General features: G+C 41.8%; 1 non-coding gene across 1 annotated transcript; it reads right to left on the bottom strand.

Annotated features, from left to right (window-relative positions):
- Positions 1-5,960: 5,960 nt before the first annotated feature.
- TRNAW-CCA lies at positions 5,961-6,033 on the bottom strand. The gene has a single exon. It is a non-coding gene; the product is annotated as a tRNA-Trp (tRNA).
- Positions 6,034-6,313: the final 280 nt, after the last annotated feature.

Below are 6,313 nucleotides of genomic sequence, written 5' to 3' on the forward strand. Positions count from 1 at the left end.
AATATTTATAATTTGCAGATTAAATCAGATGCCTTATATGCCGGGCACTTAGAAAATAATGCCTAACATACTTAGCTGGGTGCAAAAGTTTGTGATTGTTATCACCTCATCTTGGCAATAACCCTGCGAGGTCTATCATCACCCCTCCCTTCATCCCACCCCACTGGCTTACAGGTGAGGAAAATGAAGCTGAAGGAGGAAAATAGATATTTGAACCGAGGGCAGTGCTTTAAAACACTAAGAATGCGAGTATTCTATCCACACATAGGATTTTGATCATTTGTTCCTAGGGAGAAGGTGGGTCACCCCTAACTGCCAAAGCGGGAGCCGAGTTCTTCAATTTCTTTCCCCTAGTGGACAAATTTTGTTGTGACTTTTTCATCTCCTTTGGATCCTACCACAACTGGTAAAGCTTTAAATATTCTGGTTAGACTGACACCTGGGTTTGGCTGTAAGGGTCTGGAGGTTCCTTATCTCCCTACCCCCACCAGCCCCTATCTTCCAGGGATTGTAAATTATTTGAGATAGGACTCAGCATGAGCCGCCTTTTGGGGACCAAAATTAGGGACTAGTACTCTAGTATGAAGCTTGCCTTGATAGACAAGGGTATGAATAGCACTTTGAGTTGATAGTACCCTGGAGGAGAAGGAAAAGACCCATATAGCACATTGGTGATTTGCCACAAATTTGGGTCTTATCTTGACTATGTACAGTTTTCTATCATGGCTCATGTTTTTGGCAGGACGTCTATTCCAAAACTATCAACGACCTGAAATATGTCTTGCCTCTTTTTCTTTTGCACTGGATTTTTGATCATGCTCAGGAGAGGCTGAAGAGCCAAACGGTCTTAGAGTGATTTTCATTACACTTCTGTAGACTCGTCCAGTGTTGGAACTCCCAAATGTCCATCCTACCTGTAACTCAGTTGTTTCTTTGTGTCCCATCAGAAATCTACATGGCAACTCTTTCCTATTAAATAAAAAAATCATTGTTTGGTAAGATATTCAAAGTAGGTCTCAGTTGTGCTTTTTTTTCTTTTTTACTTCTTTGCTTTATTGAAGTTGTATATACATATAGGTCAGAGTCCAATAATTCCATAAGGTTTGTTACTAAAAACAGCAGAAGCCTCCATCATTTCCTGCTTCTCTAAAAGAGCGATCATGTTCATCTCTTTTAGCTTGTTGATACTTATTCATGCCTTTAAATAATACTTATGTGGCTCCTTCTTGATTTTTCAGGTGTAGTCATGCATTACCTTTCCAGATGGAATATAAGGATTTAGATTTCTTTTGCATTCCTGTATCTACCATTCACATGGTCCTTCCTGTTCCTAACATCTACAGAATATAGCTATCCACAATTTTTAGTTAGGTCAATATTTAGTCCGGTCAACATTATTATGCCTTCCTGGAACACACACACTATTAAAAGCTGAGTTATGTAGTGTATGATTACTCCCCCTTTCTAACTTTTGTTTTCCCCCAGAGTTGTCTTTCTGTGTGTGTTTCCAGAATTTTCTGTGGAGTTTTCACTAATTTAACAAGTTCTTTGCCAGTTGCCTAAATCATCTCTTAGGATGATCCAGTGTAATACCTATTTTAACCAATTTTATCTTGAGTACAGCTTTCTGATGTGCTTTGCCTGTCCAGACCTTTCCAGTCTTGACGGATACACAGCTGTTACTTTGGGCTCTGTCTGCAGCATCGTCATAGGGATTGATTCCTTTTTTCCTCTGTTATGCTGGTTCCTGTTTCTTATATCCCATGGCTTCTTGATTTTTTTCCCATCATTTAAGTGGAGCACTTTTTCCAGTAGCTCTCTGAGAAAGGGTTACACATAAGATATATTGAATTGATGTATTGTTATGACAGAGTACCCTCTCAGACTTTTCTCCCTTAAAAAAAAATTCTGCTAACAATGCAAAAATAAGTGCTTGTGGTAAATCATTCAAACACTATTAATAGAAATTCAGGGGCGCCTGGGTGGCACAGCGGTTAAACGTCTGCCTTCGGCTCAGGGCGTGATCCCAGCGTTATGGGATTGAGCCCCGCATCAGGCTCCTCCGCTATGAGCTTGCTTCTTCCTCTCCCACTCCCCCTGCTTGTGTACCCTCTCTCGCTGGCTGTCTCTATCTGTGTTAAATAAATAAATAAATAAATCTTAAAAAAAAATAGAAATTCAAACAGAAAGTTCCCTTTCTATCCCTCATCCTCATCTCTGTCCAATCCGGAGGTATTCAGACTGTTGGATTTGGAGCATTCAGTCACTCTTCGGATTCATTCAGTCAACAGGTATTTATGAATTTATGAGTGCCAACTGTGTGCTAAGACCTGTTCCAGAACTTGGGAATATATAGTGAACAAAACTTATTTTCGAGCTGGAAAGGAATGGTGTGATGCTTCTCGATGCCGGAATTGAGCCCCACTGCTGCTTTGGTTAGCTTTTTTTCTTCTCCTGGAATACAAACATCACACAATCAAGGCTTTCTCTGTCTCTCTTTTTCTTTCTCGGTATAAAATCATGACCATTATAAATTGAACTGCATAACTTGGGTGTCACCAGAGCAACCTCATCACACCCCTGAGATATAGAAATAGATTTTCTGAATGGATAAACACACACACACATACACACACACACACACACACACACACACACACACACACTGGAATATTTAGCCTTAAAGAGGAAAGAAATTCTGACACATGCTACAACATGGATGAACCTTGAAGATGTTATGCTAAGTAAAATAGGCAATCATCAGAAGACAAATATTGTATGATTTCACTTATATGAGGTATATAAAGTAGTCTAATTCATAGAAAGAAAAAGTAGAATGAAGGTCATCAGAGGCTGAGAGAGAGGGAAATGAGTTATTTAATGGGTGCAAAGTTTCAGTTTTGCAGGATGAAAAGTTTTGGAGATTGGTTGCACAAATATGTGAATATACTTGACAAAACTAACCTGCACACTTAAAAATAGTTAAGATGGGGGGCGCCTTGGTGGCTCAGTGGGATAAGCGTCTGCCTTCAGCTCAGGTCATGATCCCGGAGTCCTGGGATTGAGCCCTGCAGTTGGGCTCCCTGCTCAGCAGAGAGCCTGCTTCTCCCTCTCCCTCTGCCTGCTACTCCCTCTGCTTGTGGTCTCTCTCTCTGACAAATAAATAAATAAAATCTTTAAAAAAAATAGTTAAGATGGTAAATTCTATATTATGTGTATTTTACCACAATAAAATAAAAAGACAAAAAACCAGAAGTTTTCACACAAACTCCATAATGGGATTCCTCCTATAATTTGGTGAGGGTGTTTAAACCTACTTGCAGCTGGGTTCAGCTACTACCTGGAATCCATGGTTTCCAGGGCATGCAGAGGGTGTAGCAGCGGATTGCCCTGGGAACTTTCTTTTGATGCGCTTAGCACCAGAACGTTTGGCAGGTCTCCTTGTTGGGGTGGACTAATGCTGCTTTCTCTTTCTTCCATGGTATTTCCATATCTCTGGGGAAGAGGTCCTCAGTTATTTATAGTGCAGATAAACTCTGAGACTATTTCAGAGTGCCGTGACCAGTTATGCAATTGGGAGCAGTGAGAAGGGGTAGTTTTGTTTGGCTTAGGGGTTACATTCTTTTTCTGGGTTTGTAGGCATGTGCCTCTTGAGAGCCTCCCGATGCATTTCAAGGGACACGAAGATGTTTACTTGGTAGCACAGGCAGGTGCCTTCCGCAGCATTGGTTTCCCTGCATTTTCCCTGTCGGTGTTTGCTTTATAGCCCTCTGTGGATTGACCCTGTGCTGTATGCTGGCTCCGGTTCTTGAAACGTTCCAGGACTAGATAACGGTCAGGTATCCCAGGATTGCAGCGGTGCTGTGCGTGTTGGCTGGAGAGATCAGTCTGGTGAATTTGGTTGTGCTCTATTCTACCTCTCTGTAAACTATCTATGGCCTTCCTACAGAATTTTCTTCCAGGGGCCCCGGGTGTCTCAGTCCATTAAGCGTCCGACTCTTGGTTTCGGCTCAGGTCATGATCTCCGGGTTGTGAGATCAAGCCCTGCACTGTTGGGCTGGAACCTGCTTGGGATTCTCTCTCTCCCTCCTCCTGCCAAAAAAAACCAGAATTTTCTTCCTGGCAAACTCAAAGCCCAGTGGGATAAATGACTATGGGCAACCAAAGTTCTCTGCTCACTTTGCTGCTTGTAGATTCAGAGCTTCTTATAATGGTCATTTTTGACGTGAGCAAACCACCTGGTCCAGGGGTGGAAACATCCCTGTCTGTGAGAAACTTCTGCTTTCTGTAATAGGTGTGAGGGGTGACCTTGGAGAAAATACTCTTTCTTGGATATTTTATCCCCCTGCCATGTGTGCAAGATTAACATTCTTTTTATCTTTCCTAGTATTGGAATGTTTTGGGATATGGACCACATATCCCATGGGAGGGCCTCCTCGAATTGCCCATACCAACTAAAGACACTTAGGGCTAGGCAAAACTTTCCTTGTGATTAGATCATAGGGCCTGATAATAACACACCATTTGGAATGTCTGGCATGTTCTTTATCACTGATTTTCCTTAGTTGTAATCATAAAAGGGGCAGAATGTGGTAATTAAGTCTCTAGAAGTATCAGCAGGNNAAAGGTGAGAAGAGTAATAAAAGGAATAGTTGGAAAAGGTAGTTTTACTGCTGGCTTGCATGCCCTTCTGCCTTAGGCAAGCTACCTCAGTTTTCTTAACCATAAAGCAAATAGCCACCATTCACTGGCCACCTCCCTCTAAGAGCTGTGAATGTGTTTTGAATGTGTTTTCCTTTGAAAATCTAACGAAAGCAATAGATCAGGAGCTCAGAAACTCAAAAACCAGGCCTGCTGGGGGTCGGAGGTGGGGGGTATTCAGGTTTACTGGTCAGTGTAAGCCCTGACTAAACATGGCAGCCCACAGTTGGCCCCAACTGACTGTTGCCAAGTTGAAATGCAAGCCGAGTGTTGCCAGATTCTGTGTCCCCCCCCACCCCTTCCTTATTATAGAAAATGCAGATATACAGATTCTTTCTAGAATGTGAAACCTCTTGGTTTTTACATTTCAGTAGTTGCTTAAGAAGATTTTTGAAAAGCTTTATTGGTTGAATGAAACACATCTGTGGTCTGCTCTCTGCCTGTGGGCTGTTACTTATTTAAATACAGTACCTTCTTATCTGTGGTTCTGCTTTCTGCGGTTTTCTCAACTACAGTCTGGAAGTAGTTGATCCCTCTTCCAACAGATCATCATGAAGTCCAGTGTCTCGCTCTGCGTCATAATGCCTTCGTCATTCAGCTCATTCACCTCTCTTCATCTCATCACATAGGCCTTTTAGCATCCCACATCATCATCATGGTCCTAAGGAGAGTACAATACAATAAAGTTTTGAGGGAGAAAGACCACATTTACGTACCTTATCGTAACTGTATATTATTAGTTATTGTGCCTAATTTAAATTAAACTTTATCATAGGCATGTGTGTCCAGGAAAAAAATAGAGCATACATAGTATTCAATACTATCTGCTCTTTCCAGCATCCTCCGGGAGTCTTAGAATGTATCTCCCATGGATAAGGGGGGGACTATCACGGTTTTCTGTGATGAATCAGTCTTTTTCTTTCCCTGTGCTGCTCCCCACTTAAAATTTTTTGTTTGTTTGTTTTTTTGTTTTTTAAAGATTTTATTTATTTATTTGACAGAGATAGAGACAGCCAGCGAGAGAGGGAACACAAGCAGGGGGAGTGGGAGAGGAAGAAGCAGGCTCATAGTGGAGGAGCCTGATGTGGGGCTCAATCCCATAACGCCGGGATCACACCCTGAGCCGAAGGCAGACGCTTAACCGCTGTGCCACCCAGGCGCCCCCCCACTTAAAAATTTTTGAGATATAATTCACATATCACATAATTCACCTCTTTATTTATTTATTTATTTATTTATTTATTTATAAGTAGTCTTCATGCCTGATGTGGGGCTTGAACTCACGACCCTGAGATCTGGAGTCGCATACTCTACCAACTGAGCCAGCCAGGCACCCCTAATTCACCTACTTAAAGTATACAATGTAATGGCTTTTAGTATATTCACAGGACCGTACATCTATCACCACGGTCCATTTTATAACATAGCTGTCATCTCTAAAAGAAACCCCACACCCCTTAGCTGTCAACCCCTAGTCTCTCTATCCCCACCAGCCCTAGGCAACCACTGATCTACTTTCTACCACCATAGATCTGTCTGTTCTGGGCATTGTATATAGATGGACACCTACAATATGTATTACTTTTTCTCTGGCTTCTTTCATTTATCATAA

This window comes from Ursus maritimus, unplaced genomic scaffold, assembly GCF_017311325.1.
Source record: "Ursus maritimus isolate PB19 unplaced genomic scaffold, ASM1731132v1 scaffold_34, whole genome shotgun sequence".
NCBI classification, from domain to species: domain Eukaryota; kingdom Metazoa; phylum Chordata; class Mammalia; order Carnivora; family Ursidae; genus Ursus; species Ursus maritimus.